Here is a 19,108-nt window from a genome sequence, read left to right as displayed (position 1 = left end):
CTCTGCAGCTAAATTCTTAGCATTAACTAGAGAGTTGAGCAAGGTTTTTGGACACAAAGTTTTTGTGGAAAAGCCAATTGCATTTCTATGGACCAGCAAAAACAGAAACAAAACAGAGGATGTAATTTTTAAAAAACATTTTATTTTGAAATAATTAGCATCCTACATAGCCGCGGTATATCTTCTCAAACTAAGAAATTAACATTGATACAATAATATTAACTGAACTGTGGATTTATTCAGATTTTCCCAGTGTTTCTACTGATGTCCTTTTTCTGTTTCAGGGTCAAACCCAGGTAGCTGTTATCTCTTTAGTCTACTCCAATTTGTAGCAATTTCTTGATCTTTTCTTTCTGGGACCTGACGCTTTGAAGAGTAATGGTCAGATCCTTTGTAGAATGGACCTCAATTTGGGTTTGTCTGATGTTTTCTCATGGTTATGTCTCATCCAATCAATATGACATCACTGGCGATGTTAACCTTCATCACGTGGTGTCGCCAGGTTTCTCCACAGTGGAGTTACTGTAGAAAATGCAATTTAAAAAATATACAATTTACAGTAGAGGCACAATGTAAGTAGCATTTGAATAAACCTAACAAATAATGTCTACAGCCTTTATTGAGAAAGTTATAAACTTTTATCGAAAGACATTAGCTACAGTCCAATTAAATGGAGAGAAACACAGTATTAACGGATTGGAAAACTTAATGTTGCAAAGATAGTAATTCTCTCAATGCACCTGGAATCAAATTCCTAACGAATTTCGGGGGTTTTAACATTACTACTACTAGTAGTCGTAGCATTCATCTTTAATGTTGTTATTTTGGTGATGCTTACAATTATAATTCTGAACTTAACATGGTAGAGGAGTGGTCCAAGAATTACAAAGACAAAGTGAAGACAAAGTGTCTTTCCTACCTATATTGTGACTTAATGTAAAATTATAATAATTAAGCCAGTGTATGATATAAAGATATACAAATTGGCCAATGGAAAGAATAGAGAATTCAGAAACAGATCCATCTATATATGGAACCTAGATTTATAACAAAACTGGTATTGTAAACCACTGGGGGAAAGGATGGGTAGGTTTTTCAGTGTATCAAAGTTGGGGCAAGAGATTGCTCATATGAAAGAGCATGCTGTTGGATTCCTATGTCATATCACAGGCAAAATGGGAAATGGTGAAATTATCAGTTATAAATGAATAATTATAATTAGGCTTAATTATAAAATTAGAAGCAGAACCCAGGAAAGAACAGTTGAAGGAAAAAAACAAAACTACCAAAGGAATGAAAGCAAAATTGGAAGGCGTGGAAGGGAAAAGAGATGATACAGAAGAAGAGTGAGGTCATAGGGATTAGAGATGCGAGAAGGGAGCCAAGTCAGACAGACATTTAAAAGATGATGTAACGCCTTTGGGTTTAAAATAGCAGTGTTTCCAGTATGCCAGAACTGCATCAGTTACTACCTTTCCTCATCCTTCCGAGCTATGTGCCAGAAATCAAAAAGCGATCGATAAATTAGTTTAACGATCTATCTACCAACAACTCAATTACTCAGTCATTTGTGGAAAGCAAAGAATTGGAAACCATCTGACTTTGAAAGGGATTTATTATCACTTTCTCAGTTTGGGAAAGTTTATTAAAAAGGCTTAACTAAGATTTATCAAATAACTGTTATATTTATTACTCTTTTACTTAGAGGCACCTTGTTTAACCCAATATGCTTAGAAAGTGTTATTTAGAAACATTATTAATTTTAATACATACTTGCTAACATACAATGAGTTTTTAGAGGAATATTTTGTCTTAACATACGTTTGAAACGTATTTTTATCAAAACCTTGCAGCTATAATGTACATCACTGAATTGAGGGAAAACGGTTGCCATTTAATCTAATTGACAAAGCTTAGTCATCAACTTTAAACTTATCTTCCAAGTCAGACTTCCTTCTGTCAGTAAAAATCCGACTTGATTTTTCAGCTCAAATAAATATGTTAATGTACGTTTCCATGACAACCATCACACAGCTGAATTCTAATTCTAACACAGACAAATAGATGAGGCACAGAGCCTTGCCACGTGTTGCCTGGATACAGTGATGCTGCTGCCTTCAAGATTGCTTTGCTTTGCACTCCCTAAAGTCTCCCAGAGTTGAGTTGTACCTTTTACAATAGTAAGGGTTTTGGAAGGTAAGGTCCTTAAGTAAAAACACTCTCATTACTGCTTCATTCTACTATGTATCTGATTTTGTAATTTACTAACATGGGCCCACATACTCCATTTCTTAATAAAATAGGTATGTTATATGTATGATGGGGAGTGAACAAATCCTTACTGTAGTGCTTTGATTAAAGGAGGATTTACAGGTTTGGCTTCCTGGAGGGTTTTTGTATTCCAAGGCAGTGCACTAGCCGGGATTTGTGAGTGGTATGCATTTCTTTTGTAAAGTGGGAAAAGAGTGATTGTGAAGGAGGGGAAGAGGGAATGAGAAGAGGCTGGCATGGTACCTTGGCCTCAGGTACATTCCGGAAGAGGTCAGTAATAGGAAGGACGGAGGTTGAGGATCTGGAATTTGATTGCCTTTAAACGATCTGTGCCGACGTATCTCTTAGTCTTCATATAGCTCTAAATGTACCTCAATTTGTAGACCGCTGATACAGAAGACAGGCAGAACAGGTCCATCGTATATATAATTGTAGATACAACAAGACACCCAAACTAATGAAGTAAATCCAATATTTAGAGATTAAGCTTTTCTGAAATAAAAGACAACTAGAATCTGCATATTAAAGGGGCGTACTGTGTGTCTGTGCCTAGTAAAAGTGCTGGACCTCAGAGGTAAAGAACAATTCCTTTGGGGAACCAGGTAAATAGGTTGAGTTTTTTTTGTAAGGGGGGAAATTATGTTGGCCTCAGATTTCAGTCAATGCAGGAAAATGGAATATACTTTAAAGATTTTGAAGAAAAGAATAGGTAACTTAGAGCTTTTTATATCTGTTTAAACAACCCTTCAAGTATAAGTCAACCAGCAAATAGTTTTGAACTTAAAGAATTTTCAAAAATGATTCCTTTGGGCCTTTATGGAGGCAATAATAGAGAACAGATTTTTTTAATCCTGGCTTTGCAGGGTAAAGATGTACTTGGAGCTGCCAGAACAGGATCTGGCAAGACTTTGATTTTCCTTATCCCAGTACTGGAAGCTTTTTATCATTCTTAATAGACTTTGACAGACAGACTCTGGGTCCTGATAATACTTTCTACGAGAGAACTTATCTATTTCTCAGGCCTTTTCTGAGAATTAGGAAAGAATCCTGGCTTTTCAGCAATCTCATCATCGATGGAAAGACCTGAGACAGGGTGTTTGAGAAGATCAGCCACATAAATATATTATACTTGTTTGCATACAGGTTTGACTATTGAACACAAGGATGAAACAATAAGTGTTCATGATACCAGTCTCCAAAGGTTAGTTCATGATGAGTTAGAATAGAATCTTGGGCATGGACCTTTGCTGACACTATGAATGCTGTTATAAAAAAAAAAAGAAAGAAAGAAAGAAAAAATCTTTCTAAATAACATTGACTTTGCTTTTTTCTAGGCAAAACAAGTCAGATCTGTAAAAGACCTTGTACCTTGTGTGCTTGAGTTTGAAAATCTCTGAATATGTTAGAGTTGGTGAGAAAAGTAAAATATAACATCCCTGTCCCTTTGGAATTAAACTACATAGGTTGTGAGCTGAAGTAAGAAATAAGTATCCTATATTCCTTTTTGAGAAGTATTATATTTTTTTCCAGTTGTCGAGAGGTTCGGTCCCTAAACCAAGTTTCCTACTGCCTGTACTCTGGTATTTCTATTCTTGACTTCTGTGGTTGACAACAGCAGATGAGAAAAATGCAAGTCTGTAATAAGTTTATCTGCAAGAGAGTGAACTGTGCTCTTTGCTACTGATACTATAGCCAGGGTGTTGGATATTCAGGCCACGAATTGAGTTCTTCAGTTTGATTGCCCAGAGGATACCAACTCATATTCACAGAGTCAGAAGAAAGAAAGGATAGTACAGCAACTTCTTGAGTAGAAAATGCTTATGAAAGAAATAAAAATCAATCCAGAAAAATGTATGGACATCTAGAAAACAAAAACAAAAACTGGAGTCATCTTTAGCCCAAGATCAACAATGAAAAGAAAGAGGTCAAAGGTATTTTGTTTGTTTCTTTTTTTTTTGCGGTACGCGGGCCTCTCACTGTTGTGGCCTCTCCCGTTGCGGAGCACAGGCTCCGGACGCGCAGGCTCAGCGGCCATGGCTCACGGGCCCAGCCGCTCCGCGACATGTGGGATCTTCCCGGACCGGGACACGAACCCCTGTCCCCTGCATCGGCAGGCGGACTCTCAACCACTGCACCACCAGGGAAGCTGGTATTTTGTTTCTTACATATGTAAGTATATCTGATGAAGGATGAAAGAGTATTTGATTTGAACAAGTTACGTTTACCCAAATAGGCTATATTTCTTGTTCTTACTATAAGCAACTCCTTGGATAAGATTCCTTCAGAAAGTGTAGGAACAGCTGACCAAAGAGTTGTTAATGAGCTTAAGGCTCTATCCCTCACCCAGGACTAAGTGGAAGAATCTAGAGCTTATTTCAGTGAGAAAATGTCCATCATTAAGTAAGGTAGAAAAAGGCCAGAAGCAGGAGAGGAAGAGTACAAGCTGGCCAATGGTATTAATAAAGAAGAGGAGGGAGAGGAAGGGAGGCAGATGAGGGGAAACATGGAAGCAAAGATGGTCAAACCGAAAGGGCCTCAGACTCAGTCTGCTCCTAGTACTGATGAGGTGCAAAAAATCAAGGAAATCGCAGAGACAAAATAGTAATGAAACACTTTAAGTGCATAAGAAAATAACACGACTGATGAAGGGAAGTTGGTTCACCAGTGGCCGCCAATGTAGGAATCCACTGTGAAGGATACTAAGGAAGACGATCATGGTAGTATCAGCCCTGATAAAGCAGAAGATAGGCTTCAGGAAGAGGGTACATTTGATCAAGAAGAGCAGGGGAAGAAAGTTAAGGCAAAGCATGTGGAGAAAAGACTTCTAAAAAGTGAAACCAAAAGAGAAGCCAGCAAGAGGCAAGCAGAGGCCAAAGATGAAGGGAGGGATGGTGCCTTTTAGGGCTGGGTGTGGTGTGTGATGAAGGATTTGATCCATTCACTCCCAGATCCTGATAAATACAGACGTCTGAAAAATCAGACAGTGAAGATGGAAAATGAAATTAGTGATACCAGGAAGAAGCAGAGAATGAGGAAGAGGACAACAGTGAGGTGAAAGGAGTGAAACAAGTTGCAGTAGAAAGGAGGCCACATGGGAAACCTACGAGCTTTGGGATACAGGCCTGTCTTTAGCAGAGGACAAAGGGCTTGTGTTGTGTCTGCTCAGAAGTCGAAGCTAAATACTTCTTGCTCTACTCTTCTTGAAACCCTTGGTTATGACTATGGGGGCCAGAAGTCAAAAAAGAGTTGGCTTTGGAACAGTGAGGTACCAAGAGTCCCATCCTTAGAAGATCAATGCAGCTTCAGATAGAAGTGGTCATATATTTAACCCCCTTCTTGCCCCATCACAGGATGTGCTTAAAGTGAGTGGATTAAAGAAACTTCCTGATCCCATTTCCAGCATGTATGCTCTTGGATTATATCCATTCGTTTTTTTACTGTCAAGTTGTGGAGTCCTTGTCCCATTTTTAGAAATTCTTGTCTTGCTTACTATTCAGAACATACTATGTTTATGCATTCGTTTGTTTATTAAACAAAATTACTCAGAATTTTGATGTATTTAGTATTTCCAAAAAGAGTGTGTATGATGGAGCAGCCCTATTTTGAATCGAGGTTATCAATAATATGCCTATTTCCCATTTTTAATAAAAGTACAACATCTAAGAATAAAATTAACAAGAGTCATGCAAAAATTTCTACATTGGAAACAATAAAACATTATTGAGAAAAATTAAAGCAGACTTGAATAAATGAAGAAGGATGGCATGTTCGTGGATTGGAAGACTCAATTAGATGACAGTTCTCCCCAAATTGACCTATAGATTCAACTTAATCCCTATCATAATCCCACAGGCTTTTTTTTTTTTAATTGGCAAGCTGATTCTAAAAGTTATATGGAAATGTAAAAGACTGAGACTATCCAGAACAATCTCAAAATCATAGCTGGAGGAGTTGACTTCATAACCTAACCATAAACTACAGTAACCAAGATAGTGTGGTGCTGCCGTAAAGATCAACAAGCCGATGGATGCAACCGAATAGAGAGGCCGGAAGAGACCCACAGTTATATGGTCGTTGGATTTCCAACCAAGACCCAAAGCAACCAAGTGGGGAGAGGAAAGGTTTTCAGTAAGTGGTGCTGGAATAACTGGATATCCGTATGGAAGAAAAGAAATCTCAATTCCTACCTTGCACCGTGCACAAAGATTAATTTGAGATGGATCATATTACTTAAATGTAAAAGCTAGAACCATTAAGGCTTTTAGAAAAACACATCAGAGAATATCTTCATGATTTGGAGGTAGGCAAAGATTTAAATGTAGAAAGCAATAACCATAAGAAAAAAATATATAACTTAGATTTTATCAGAATTTAAAAAAACAAACTTGTGGTCATCAAAAGACACCACTAAGAAAGCAAAAAGATGAGCCACAGACTGGGAAAAAATACTCACAAAACCTGTATTTGTCAAAGGGCTACGTAGATAATGAATTTATACCACTCCATAACAAAAACACAAAGTGGGGATAGGGGCCAAATGATTTGAAAAGACACTTTATAAGAACAGCACTCCACCACAGAAGGTATTTGAATGGCCAGGAAGCCTGTGTTCAGCATCATCAGTCACTGGGGAAATGCAAGCTAAAGCGGTAGTGAGACACCCGCCAGAATGGCTAAAATTAAACAGCTTGGTAACACCGAATGTTAGGGATGTAGAGCAACTGGAACTCTTACATATTGTGTGAGAGGCCTGAACGGTGCAACCTCTCAGGAAAAAGATCTGGAAGTTTCCTTATAAAGCTAAACATACACTCACCTGGTGACCCAGCAATTCTACTCCTAGGTATCTACCCAAGAAAAATGAAAATATAAGTCCACAAAATAAGATGTAGACAAGAAGTACATAGCATATGGATATGTGACTTCATTCATAATAGCCAAAAACTAGAAGCAGCCCAGGTGTCTCAGTAAGAGAACGGATAAACAGACTGGTGTGTTCATAACATAGAGTACTACTCTGAGAGAAAGAAACAGCACTGATACCAGCAACAACATGGCTGAATCCCATCATACTAACTGAGAGAAGCCTCATCCAAAAGAATACATCGTGCGATTCTCCATTTCTGTGAAGTTTTAGAACAAGCAAGATTTGTCTGTGAGAGAAAAGAATCCGAAGCGTGGTCGCCTCTAGGGGATGGAGCAGCGGATGACTGGGAAGGATCACGAAGGCACTTTTTTTGAGGTGTGCTTATGGTGTGGGTTACAAGGTATATGCATTTGTTTAAAACTCATGGGATGGTCCACTTACGATTTGTGCGTGTCATTGTATGTAAGTTTCACTCCAAAAGAGGAAAAAAAAGCTTAAAAAAATATCTCAAGGAGGTACTATTTTATATCCAGCAGACTGGCAATGCAGTGGGGCACCCTGACCCCCCTGACCCTCACTAGTGGTGATGTCAGTTGGATCGACCTTGAAAAACTTTTGTCATTATCTAGCAACTTGTGCATATACCAGCCCAGCAGTTCCACTCCGAGAGACAGGAGCTCCTGCAAACATACACGGAGAAACGCGTATGACAGTGTTCCAGAAAACCAGAAAGAACTCAGGTAGCCATCAACAAGAGAAGCCATAAATTGTGCCGTGTTGAAACATACCACTACAGGTGAACCTTAGGAATGTATAAGAATGCTTCCAGTATGATTCCAACCAATATAATTCCATCCCAAATCTTACAGAATTTAAGATTCGATTCTTGATTTGATTAGGGATACATATGCTAACACTATAAAGGAAAGTGAGGGAAAAAATTCAAGGTGTTTGGGGAGAAGGCATGGCAAGAAGGAGTGGAATTGGAATGGGAAAGAAAGACCACAAAGACGACTTTGGAGTGACTGGCAATGTTCTATTCCCTAATCTCCACAGTAGGAAGACAGGTGTTCATGTTATTATTTTTCATTATAACTCACACATATGCAAAAATATTGTTTGGTACATATTCAATATTTAGTAATAATTTCATGAAAGATAACGTACATTTTAAATTTAATCTTTAAGAGTTCTTTATTAGCAACAATATGATATGCAGGATATAAGAAGTTGGCTTTCTGATATCATTAGTTCAGTCATTTATTCAAATGTTTACTAAATGCCTGTACACGGCCTGATAGGGATGTGACATTGGTTAAGCCTTTATTTGGAGACTAAGGTTTCCGTAGCTGTATCCTAAAATGAATTTGAAAAACGACTGAAATCGAAGATGGCTACAGTCTTACATAGGCCCAGCTTTGACCTCAGTCCCCTAATGCTAGTCCAGGGGACGTCTGAAGGCACACTTTTAAGAATTGGGATGTCACTTGGACTGGTCATTGACCAGCCATTAAAGTTATCTTACAGTCGGGTCACGGAGAATGTCTCCCGTAATTTATCTTCTTGAAACTTAACTATGGTAAAAATTCTCAGGACGCTGTGGCTAACACTTAACTCTTACTGCTCTTCTGTTGAATCTTAAGCAGTTTCAAGGTATTTATGGATTTTTCATTTTAACATCTGCAAAATTTGTGAGTAATTTTCATTAAATGAACTCGCCAGAAAATAAAGATTGAACTCTGTAGCTATAATGTGGTCCTAAATTCGTAGCTTAAAATGAAAAGGGCTTACCCCACTCCTTGACTTTTTATAAGTATTCAAACATTCCTTTGAATGTCAAATAATAAATTCATAGTGCTAGGTATCCAGCAAGATGGCAGTCCTGTTGCCTATATGAAGTGCTTAAATATACCCAATTGCAATTCCAAAGCTTTATTGCTTCATTTATCACAGGAAATGCCAGAGTTCTGAAATATTTTGTAAGGAAAGCTACCCTACTTGTATGAATTCTCATAGGAATTACCAAGAATATTATGCCAATTCAATCCTAAGTATTGAAGTTAGAGTTCTAAATGACATTTAATAGTATGATTTATTTTCTGTCTTAAACTTTATAGGCCACATAAACAAGATCCTATCCTTTCATATTGCTTTTTATTGTTAAAGTGTCTGAGTGATGATAAAAATCTAAGCTTAAGAACTGTCAGATGATTTATGATATTTCATTTATTTTTCAAAGGATTGGGGTGTCACCAATAAGCCTATTAGAATTGTAGGTTTAAAGTTCCTCAATTTTAAAAAAGACCAGCTGCGTAAACAAGTGTGTTAGCTTTGTAATTTAATTCTGTGTGATTTTTTATAATACTTCAAAGTACCAAAGGAGGCAGTTTTTCTTAGGTCATAAATGCTTATTTATGTCATTATGATCTCAAACTTTCAAGTGCATTTCAAGATCTACTTTTTAAAATATTAATACGTTTTTATTGTGTTCTTTATAACCTCAAGACATTTCTCCTTTTGTCGACCTAAATCTGCCTTTCTTCATGGGCTGACATCAACAGCATGGAATGTGGATGAACTGGAGGAAAACTGCTTTAAAAAATTAGAATTCCGTAGTCAGGGATGGATAATCTAAACTATCTTTGTGAGTGTGCTGTAAGCACCTTAAAGCTGTTTTTTTTGTTGTTATTAAATTGTAAATTGGGGATAATTGTAAGTTCACATGCAGTTAAAAGAAATAACCCGTGTACCCTTTACATAGTTTCCCCCAAATGTAACTTCCAGGATACTAACATTGTTACAATGCGGATCCTATTCAGATTTTCCTAGTTTTACTTGAACTCATTTGTGGATGTATGTATTTAGTTCCGGTGCACTTGTTATCACATGTATAGCTTCTTGTGTCTACCGTAGTCGAGATACAGAGCAGTTCCATCACAAGGATTTCTCAAGTTGCCATTTTATAACTATACTCACCTACCTCCCCCACTTGCCAGCCCTGACCCCTGGCAACCACTGATCTGTCCTCTGTTTCTATAATTTTATCATTTCAATAATGTTATATAAGTGGAATCTTAGAGTATATAATCTTTAGTGTTGACTTTTTCATTTAGCGTAATTCCCTTCAGATTCATCCATTTTCTTGTGTGTATCAGTAGTTTGTTCCTTTTCATCATTGAGTGGCATTCCATCAAAATCTATTTTGATTTTTAGTCTTCACATGTACACACACATAAAATATGAGATAATTAAAATATCAGTTTAAAAGTGGTTTAAGATATGTTACTATTAACCTATCAATTAAAATTCCAGGTAAGTTTTTAGTAGCCTTTCAGTCATTTCGATTGGACTTGTCTGCGTCTTAAAGTACTAAGAGTAGATGCTTTGCCATCTGTACACACATTTCCAGTAGGAAAAATCATGCTATTTTCTAACAATAACTCATTCTAATAAAAATTGGCGAGTTTGGAGAAAAGACAGTAGCTGATACCATGCAAGACAGGTCCTTGTTTTGATTCCAGCAGATTTACTGTTTAGTTTTTTTTTTTTCTTTCATGTAGCCTATAGCTCATGTGCATTTCAAGATCTACTTTTCATGTAACCCAACTAGCTCTTTTCATACAGCCTATTATTATACAAGTAACTCTCCTTACCCTTGTGCCTGTGTTTGTTAATGTGATAAATAAAGCTGTAGATGTGGATGAGATCTCCTAGGGATGGACTATAAAGTGAGACCCAATGTTTACCTTGAGGAGCTCCAAGACTTAATGGCCAAGGATGGCCGGAAAGGCAGCAGGAAAAAACCAGGGGCTTCTGGTTCATGACAGCTAAGAGAAAAGAGGGTATGAAGAAGGAATAGCCTCAGCTGAATCTTCTTCCCCACTTTCACATGTGGTAACCGTGCTCTTAAGTCTTTCTGCATCCAGGCCTGGGGAGGATGCAGAGCCCTCCAGGACCTCACTTCTCCAGAGGTGCTCAGTTGAGCTTGGGAGCCTCAGGAACCAATGTGAAAGAAGCTCTAGCCAGGCACACTGTGAATAAGAATAAGTGTACCCGCTATTACCCTTAATTCTGGTCATGAAGACAGTTTCAGAAATCTCTTTGCATCCCTATCATTATCACTGCCATCTATGTGTACCATAGTTGTGTGGATATATTCGGACATGGTTATCAAAATTGGAAGAAGGCATGACGTACCAGCATGACAAATGCATTTTTAGATTCAGGCCAGTGTTTCATGGTGGTTACCATGACTGCATAAGCCACAGCTCCTTCTAAAATGCCTTTACGATACTTAACTTTCTCACACGTAGTTAGATCGTACAGTTAATGTCATTACTTGGGGATGGAAAGCACCCTTCTCTTACTAACACTACCTTGAAACTTGTAAGTCTGGAAATGATTCACCATGCAGTATTAAGAAGTAAAATGCTTTTATTACTTTCAGTGAGAGGACAAGGCTCTAAAGGTAGGTGTTCAGGGTGAAAATGAAGGAGAGTGAGTAGGACCAGGAAAAGCAAATTAGAGTAAAACGTAATTTTCTGAGATTTATCATTTCAGGTGTTTGAGTTCTGTTTTTTTGGAAATATAAAATCTCAGCCCAGAGCCAGGAACTCTGCAGTTTAGTCAGTTAGAAACTTGTGTTGTATTTTTGGAGTCGAATTTTCCTGTTGCCCACGTAAAGATGTCAGTGATTTAGAAGCAGCTCATGGGTACTTTGTGTGAGTTACTGAGTGCTGATTATGTGATAACCAGAACCAAAACTTAACCATGTCTTTGGATTTGTAACTTCATATAATTCAGTAGTCACTGTTTAGGTCATGTTCACATACATATACACTGAGAAATCTTAGTACTTTACTAAAGTGGTAAGCTTTTATATTATACAGTAGAATAAGGTAAATATTTTTATGGATTTTGCTTAAGATCCTAAATACTGTGTCTTTTTTTTTCAGTAAATGTAGATGTAACCTTCATGCCATACCAGTGACATTGTTTTGCATTTTTCTCTCGAGTTTGAAAATCCAGTTATGTTTCCTGAGTATGTTGAAGAAAATCAGCAAATTTTATCTTCTACACATTTTGAGAGAAATAACTGCAAACCTTATATAAGAATAATGCAAAGATTTTATTAGAAAATGTTTGCACGCTGGTGTACCATAATTTCCATATTTGCCTCATAAGGCCTACTTTTGAAAAGTCTGCAATGGATGCTACTTCCAGAGTATAGTTCATAAATGAAGTTCCTGTATTGAGAAATTTAGTTTTGCTATATCAGGCAAAATATGGTCTTTCTTTCAGAAAGTGCTTGGGCAACTAACTTTCAGTATTAGTTGTTTAAAATAGCATTTCACATCTCACTGCACTTGTACTGATTTTTTTATTTGCAGGGTTTTTAAAAATCTTTTCTTTTACACCATGGCCATGAGATAGATATGATATTAATCAGGAAAGGTAGAACAGCTACATTTATTTCCTACTCTGCTCTCCTTAGAGTTCTTCAGAATAAATGTATTTAAGGGCAAATCCGAAGTAAAGACTTCACCGTGTGGACCTCTTACCATTAGGGTGATACGAAGTGGAATGGTGAACACTTAGAAAGGTAAACCAACTAGACCTAAGTGCCATGTATAGAGCACTCCACTCAACACAAGTAGAGTACACATTCTTTCCAATGCACGTGGCTCCATCTCCTTGACAGACTTCCCGTTAGGCCATGAAACAAGCCTCAATACATGTAAAAAGGATCGAAAACATACAAAGTATGTTCTCTGACCACAGTAGAATGCAATTAGAAATAAGTAGCAGAAGGAAATTTGGGAAATTCACAATTATGTGAAAGTTAAACAGCATACTCCTAGATAGCCAGTGGGTTAAAGAAGAAATCACAAGAGAAATTAGAAAATGCCTTGATCTAAAGTAACTTAAAATACAACATGCCAAAATTTACAGGACGCAACGAAAGAAATTAGAGGGAAACTTATAGCTATAAATGCCTGCTTCTTTTTTTTTTTTGCGGTACTCGGGCCTCTCACTGCTGTGGCCTCTCCCGTTGTGGAGCACAGGCTCCGGACGCGCAGGCTCAGCGGCCATGGCTCACGGGCCCAGGCGCTCCGCGGCATGCGGGATCTTCCCGGACCGGGGCACGAACCCGTGTCCCCTGCATCGGCAGGCGGACTCTCAACCACTGCGCCACCAGGGAAGCCCCCCTGCTTCTTTCTTTTAAAGGCCACATGTTAAATGGTTTTATTTATATGAAATTTCCAGACTAAGCAAATCCATGGAGACGGAAAGTAAATCAGTGATTTCCGGGGAAAGGCAGTGGGGTAGAGTGATGGGACATTTTGGTATTAGATGGTGGTGAGAGTTGTACAACTTTGTGAATATACCAAAAACCACTGAAATGTACACTTTGAAAGGGTGAATTTTATGGTATGTGAATTGTATCACAAATATAAATAAATAAGTCTTAACTGAGCCCCTCCCGGGTACTCTGTTATTGTGCCCCAGATGCTTTGGGTACCATATGAACACAAAGGGTGTGAACCCTGCCTTCTAGAGCTGCTAGTCTGTTGGGGGTAGTACCCCCAGTCCGGGGTACTAGACATGATCTAAGTATAATTACAATTGTGGTCAGTGATCTGAGGGAAAAAGATACCTGTTCACTATTAACAGGGGTATCTCAGCCAGACGAGGTCAAAAGACGATCCTCCTAAGGAAGTGATACAGCCTTGAGATCTGAAGGATGGATTCAGGTTATCGCGAAGAAAAGAGGCGTCACAGGGAGGGGGACCAGCATGTAGGCAGTCTGGACGACAGAGCCACGGTATGTTCTGGGGGTTGGAGGAAGGCCAGTGTGGCTGGGCACAGAGAGTGGGGGTGAGGGGTGCAGGAGGAGACACAGAAGCGGACCGAGGCCGGACTGTGCAGAGCCTCGTGGGCGCGTTACGGCTCGTAGTGGCTTTGATTCTGGACCGCACCGCACGCTGTGTGCTACGAGAGCATCACTGTGGCCGTGTCGGTTGCAGGAGCAGGCGTGGAAGCAGGTAGAAGGGTCTTCAGTGGTCTCTCAGGGGATGGTAGAGCACACCTGGAGCCAGGTAATTGGCAGTGGAACTGAGAAGAAATGGACGTATCTGAGGGCTTTCTAAGAGATAAAATTGGCACGATCTGGTGAAGGCCTAGAGATGGGAAGTGAGGGAGGGTGTGTAAGGCATGGCTCCTGGATGCTGGGCTTTTGAAAGTGAGCAGGTCAGAGGGTCATTTCTGAGCCAAAGATTTTCCTCAGTCACACTTTGTATGGACAACTTCAAGTAACATGAATATTTGTTGTTTTTTTTTTCTTTTGAGAACTAGTTCTTTCTTACCAAGGCAGTCACACATTATGTAGAGCTATGCAATTTGCTGATAGCAAATATTTGGGGAGAGTTAAAAATTTTTTTGAGAAAACCAGATACATTTTTTAGTATTTGCCAGATGCATTTCGGTCTTGGAGGCTCTTTTGGTCTTGGAGCCTCTTTTGGCCTAGCCTGCATCTTCAGGGTCTTATAATGTACTTGGCCTTGCTGTAGAGATCATCTGTCATTTAAATTTCCTCATTTTGATGTAAGTATTGAAAATAGACTCTGAAATAATTTTCTGGCAAGTAACTACCTTCTAATGAGGAATAACTGAAATGAATCCAGTTTTAGCAATTCTTATTTCCTTGGCCAGCCAAAGTCTTACAGTGTCAGGCTCTTCAGAGATGTTTTTATTCTGCAGTTATATGGAGCAATAACAGTTTATTATAATTTCTAAAAGCCACTTTGGCAATTTAAGACTACACGGAAATAAACTTTATACCCTAAAATTTTTTTCAAATGACCTTTGAAGAGTTAGTTATTTGGGTATCCACTTGCATTTGGAACGTCAACATACAGAGCCAACAGATGGGTAAAGACCTGACGAAGAAAATAGATCATGCCAATAGGCTGTGATTTAGGTTAAGTTTTGCCGTAACTGTTACAAGGAAGGCCCTTCTGCTTACAGTGTTTATTGCTAATCTACCAGTAATAGACAAACCTTATAAATCTATAAATGCCACTGTGTACAGCAAAGCAGGAGGCAAATTTAAATTAGGGGAATAAAGAGTCATTTAGAGAAAGTCTTAGTGACCTGCCTTTTGCAGGCCTCTTCTGAGGCATTTTCACTAATGTTTGTTCTCATGGGCCAACACACACAGGAGGGAGTCAGACTATTGTTCATAATTTTTCCACGAGAACACTGAAGCTTGCATCCATTTGAATCAAGTTTCCTTTTTTGTAACTAGCAGTATAGGCTCAATCTAAGGATTAGCTCTTTACTGGTAAGCATTAACTGTACATGCTTATTCTATTGTGCATTTTAATTTCTGAGAATTGTCCTTTGAAATGGGGACTTTAAATGCAGACCTACTAGAGAATGGACTTGAGGATACGGTTAGGGGAAAGGGCAAGCTGGGACAAAGTGAGAGAGTAGCATGGACATATATACACTACCAAACGTAAAATAGATAGCTAGTGGGAAGCAGCCGCGTAGCACAGGGAGATCAGCTTGGTGCTTTGTGACCACCTAGAGGGCTGGGATAGGGAGGGTGGGAGGGAGGGAGACGCAAGAGGGAAGAGATATGGGGACATATGTATATGTATAACAGACTCAATTTGTTATAAAGCAGAAACTAACACACCATTGTAAAGCAATTATACTCCAATAAAGATGTTAAAAAAAAAAAGAAATGGGGACTTTAAGAACAGGGAGGGCTTCCTTGGTGGCGCAGTGGTTGAGAATCAGCCTGCCAATACAGGGGACACAGGTTCGAGCCCTGGTCCGGGAAGATCCCACATGCCACGGAGCGACCAAGCCCGTGTGCCACAACTACTGAGGCTGCGCTCTGGAGTCTCTGCGCCACAACTGCTGAGCCCGTGTACCACGACTACTGAAGCCCACGCGCCTAGAGCCCGTGCTCCGCAACAAGAGAAGCCACTGTAGTGAGAAGCCACCGTAGTGAGAAGCCACCGTAGTGAGAAGCCCGCACACAGCAACGAAGAGTAGCCCCCGCTTGCTGCAACTAGAGAAAGCCTGTGTGCAGCAACGGAGACCCAACACAGCAAAAAAAAAAAGAAAGAAAAGAACAGGGAAATTTGGAGGTTAGAGGCAGTTGTGGTTAAAAGCAGAACCTAGTACCTGTCTTCAGACCTCAGCTCCACCATTTTACTAGCTGTGAGAGCTTAGATAAGTTACTTAACCTCTCTGTGCCTAATTCCTTATATGTGAAAGGGTGATCATAAAATACCCATCCCAAGGTTGCGGTGAGAATTAAATAAATTAGCACACATTTAAAATGGCTAGAACACTGTTTGGAAGATAGTAAGCTCCAAATAAATGTTAGTTGCTGCCGCTGTTGTTATATTGCTAAAATATAAAATAAATAAAATAGTAAATTAAATATAAATTAAATAAACAAATAAAGATAAAATATTAACTCTCACCCGAAAATTAAGATGTTATAACTCAGTTATGGTGGTCGTTTTTGTTGATTTTGTTTGTTGTTTGGGCTTTTTTGGTGGAGCAAAGACAAGGTTACACGGCTAGTAAGTGGTGGAAACCAGGTTTCCTAAAGAGTTGGTTTAGGCCAGGAGTTAGCAAACTATGGCTTACAGGCCAAATTGGGCCTGTTTTTATACAGCTTGCAAGCTAAGAATGTTTTTACATTTCTAAATCATTGAGGGAACATCCAAAGAAGGTAATATTTTGTGACACATGAAAATTACATAAAATTCAAGTGTCTTTGTCCATAAATTAAAAAGTTTATTGGTACACAGCCATGTTTATTCATGCATATTGTCTCTGGCTGCTTTCACGGTACACCAGCAGAAAGGAGTAGCTGTACAGAGACCATAGGGCCCATAAAACTGAAAATATATGCTGAATGGCCCATTACACAAAACGTGTTCTATTAGTTATATTGACTGAATGAATGAACTGTCCTGCTTTGACAAAAGATGTAAGCTTGCATAAGAAAGCATATGACTTCAGTTATCCTTGTGTCCAGAACACTTTTGTTTTGTTTTGTTTTGATTTAGAAAAAGTATAATTTTCCACCTTGGTTAAAATTCTAACACACCATTGTAAAGCATTGTAAAATTCTGTTGAACCTGACATACAAGTTCATGAGTAGACTTAATTCAACTGTAGTAGATTGTGTAAGTGCAGACATGCCAAAAAACATACTTCTTCAGTAAAGAGTATTAAGATTTGGATTCCTCTCAAGAATTGTCAGAACAAAAGTTCAATTTTGTGTGTGTGTGTGTGTGTGTGTGTGTGTGTGTGTTTAAGGGTATTTGCCATCCCATAATTCTTTTTTAAAGATTCTTGAAATAGAATTCTGAAACAGTGCGCTAAGAAGATGAATTTTACAGTGATAACATACCTTAAGAGTACGGTGTTATAATCCCGTTTCAGGAGTTACCTGTAGTTAGTTTTCTCAAGGCTTTGGCTTTGTGACTCAGAGCCTGGTATTTCTAAGACAGCCCAGACTGCGGAGGCTTTTGGCAATTGAGCCTAGAGAGCATATGCCTTGATTTTGTCCCACAGATCATTTAGGCAAATTACCTTTTCTTCTCTCCTTATGCTATTTTTAACTATGATGTGGCTCTTTTTTGTTTTGGTTGGTTACATAATCTTTATTTAGGAAATGTTTTGCTCTTGAACGTCTGTAGATCCTGCGACTCCTTTGGTTTAGGTTTACATCTTTCAAAGTATATTCATCAAATGCTTTTGAACGACTTCTCCCCGCAAGGCCCCAGGGCCGATGGGAACGAGACAGAGCTGGGCCCTGCCCTTGCAGAGTTTTGGGTTTGTCAGGTTGATAGATGTTAAATTAACATGAGTGTCATCAGTGTTGGGAAAGAAGAATTAAATTGTGTACTGGATTGATAAACTAAGAAAACCTAAACTCATCAGGGGAAGTCAGAGAATATATTGTTCCTTTGGAGTTTTTTATTTTTTATTTTTCTGTATTTGAAAATCTGTTCTCGGCTAAACGCCTGTTACTAAGCTGAAATTATTTTTGAGTTTAGCAAAAGTATTGAAATAAGAATTTTAAGAAATTCCATCTAACGTCCCTCTTATTGATCTATGCACAATTTCCTAATTACTATTTATTGGTAGACATTAGATGGTTGAGTGATGAACCTCGTGCATTTGTTTTTGACAGAAAATTACTAAGTGTAATGATCACAGTAAATTTGGGATGAGGAAAATACAAAGTGAAAAAAGACTACCATTTAGTTTGTTAATTAGCACTTGAAAATCAAAATATCCATTTATCCTTCTTGAACAGGAATGTTTTAAAAGTGGATTCTAGGGCTTCCCTGGTGGCGCAGTGGTTGAGAGTCCGCCTGCCGATGCAGGGGACACAGGTTCGTGCCCCGGTCCGGGAGGATCCCACATGCCATGGAGCGGCTGGGCCTGTGAGCCGTGGCCGCTGGGCCTGCGCGTCCGGAGCCTGTGCTCCGCAACGGGAGAGACCGCAACAGTGAGAGGCCCGCGTACCGCAAAAAAAAAAAAAGTGGATTCCAGCTAGTTTTCTTTTTTTCTCTCTTTTGGAACAGTTTTTGTTTATAATATAAAAATAGATGGTTATATATTTTATACACACATACACTGTGTTTATGTGTATGGGTGTATATATAAACACAGACACACACACCAAAAAATGTACAAAGAAAAGAGGGAATTTTCACCAACCCAAGCCCCAAAGGTAACCACTGCTGACAATGTTGATGTTTCTCTTGGAAATACAACTTTTTTTTTTTTAAGACAAATAGCATCAGAGCATACTCACTGTTCCACAGTTTGCTTCACTTAAGATTATTTCCTGGATGTCTTTCCCTGCCAGTGTTTACTGAGGACCACCTGCCTCTCCAGATCTGCTTCATTCTTGTTGTTCTT

The 19,108-nt window shown here is 38.8% G+C and overlaps 1 protein-coding gene across 10 annotated transcripts in view; it reads left to right on the top strand.

The window, feature by feature from the left end:
- Window positions 1–19,108, top strand: part of ZNF438 (zinc finger protein 438) — a 186,463-nt gene that overhangs the window by 102,494 nt on the left and 64,861 nt on the right. The window contains exon 1 of one of the 10 annotated variants that reach the window (XM_029236713.1): window positions 16,155–16,458. The exons of the other annotated variants lie outside the window; for them this stretch is intronic. The gene's annotated coding sequence lies outside the window, so the exon portion shown is untranslated. Of the gene's footprint in view, window positions 1–16,154; window positions 16,459–19,108 lie in introns of those variants that run through there. 10 annotated transcript variants of the gene reach the window in all.

Source organism: Monodon monoceros, unplaced genomic scaffold (assembly GCF_005190385.1).
Source record: "Monodon monoceros isolate NGI ecotype Baffin Bay Population unplaced genomic scaffold, NGI_Narwhal_1 Super_Scaffold_21, whole genome shotgun sequence".
Lineage (NCBI taxonomy): Eukaryota > Metazoa > Chordata > Mammalia > Artiodactyla > Monodontidae > Monodon > Monodon monoceros.
Note: the sequence above shows the minus strand (reverse complement) of the source record. Positions and strands in the feature narration are given on the sequence as shown.